The sequence below is a fragment of the Odontomachus brunneus genome, unplaced genomic scaffold, assembly GCF_010583005.1.
Source record: "Odontomachus brunneus isolate Ranch 3 - 2012 unplaced genomic scaffold, Obru_v1 Obru_scaffold_172, whole genome shotgun sequence".
NCBI classification, from domain to species: Eukaryota; Metazoa; Arthropoda; class Insecta; order Hymenoptera; family Formicidae; genus Odontomachus; species Odontomachus brunneus.
Genome location: NW_022639622.1, coordinates 586,057 through 587,636, shown reverse-complemented (window position 1 = coordinate 587,636; position 1,580 = coordinate 586,057).

Below are 1,580 nucleotides of genomic sequence, written 5' to 3'. Positions count from 1 at the left end.
ACTTGTTCAGATCGATGCAGCACGGCTTGAGTGGTACACGCTTCCGAAATGTTGAAGAAGTGCGAGAATGGGTGGACGAATGGATTGCTTCGAAACAAACATCGTTTTATCGAGATGGTATCGCCCAGTTGCCAGAAAGATGGCAAAAAGTTGTAGAAAGTGATGGAAAATACTTTCATTGAAATAATTTAAATAAATTTTTTACAATAAATGCTTTTTCTCAGTATTTTTTGGGCGGAAACTAAGTTAAGGTCCTAATAATATACTTAGCAAACATCAAATAATAGTTATATAATTTTTACTTAGTGTTTGTTGGATAATTTGCTGATAGATATTGAAACAATGCAACAACATTCGATATGCGATAAATATTGATGTAATGTAGTGAACCAGTGATAATTACTTTTAGATTTTTAACAAAATGTTATAATGATTAATCCACATAAAAAAAAATTAAAAAATCCAAGAAAATCCAAATTAAACAAATCAAAATACTAAATTTTAAAAGAAATTTTTAAAAAATACTATTTTTGTAAGAGAAGGTGACGCCGTAATAACGTTTTAATGATGTCTATAATGTCAAAGAAATTGATATGTCAATTGATGTCACCATTTTATTTAGAATATGATATATTGCTATAATTTAACTATAGTATTGCAAATATATAAGTGTAATATTTCAATGATATAAATGTGTAATATTTCAATGATATAAGTATGTAATACTGCAGTAATATTTCTGTAATATTTCAATGATATATGTAAAGGTGCAATATTTCTGTAATATTTCTGTAATATTTCACTGTGGGGAGCGGTGCACTTGGACACGGTGCATTTGGACTCAGCCAATCACAGCACCGTGTGATTAGAGACATTTGTAGGGTCCCTTGGAACAGCGACTTGTGATTGGACTGTGTCCAATTGCCCCGTGTTCAACTGATATACACCCTTCACTGTGATATGTAATATTACAATAGACTTACGGCTCCTGCACACAGGACGCGGTAATGCTTGCCGCGCGACAGAATTTCGCGTGACAGCCAATCAATATGCTGCTTTCCGTAATAACCTTCTAGCTCTTACGGAAAAACAATATATTGATTGGCTGTCGCGCGAACTTCTGCCGCGCGGCAAGCATTACCGCGTCCTGTGTGCAGGAGCCAATAGACTCGCTATGTCTCGTAGTTATGGGCGGAGGGATGCGGCGAGATACGATTCGTGAGTGTCACGACCGCACGTCGGTCGAAGGTATTTTTCTTACCGCTGTCGCTTTCTGTACGCTAATTTGTTGAGACAAAATAATTAATTTCTCAAAAACTATTGCGAATATCGCAAAACGGCACAGGACTTTTGCTCACCTTAATCCGTTCTACGTTGTCATCAAGGGTCATTATGGAACTTCGGGACACCCTATATACAGGGTGGACCATTTTAATCCATCCAGTCGAATATGTCGAAAACCAAGCACGGGAGAGAAAAATTTTTCAGACAAAAGTTGTTTGGTTTCGAGGGGACCATAAGATGGTACCATTGCTTTGACCTTGAAGAATTATTTGAAAGTCACATGAAAGTCACCTCAA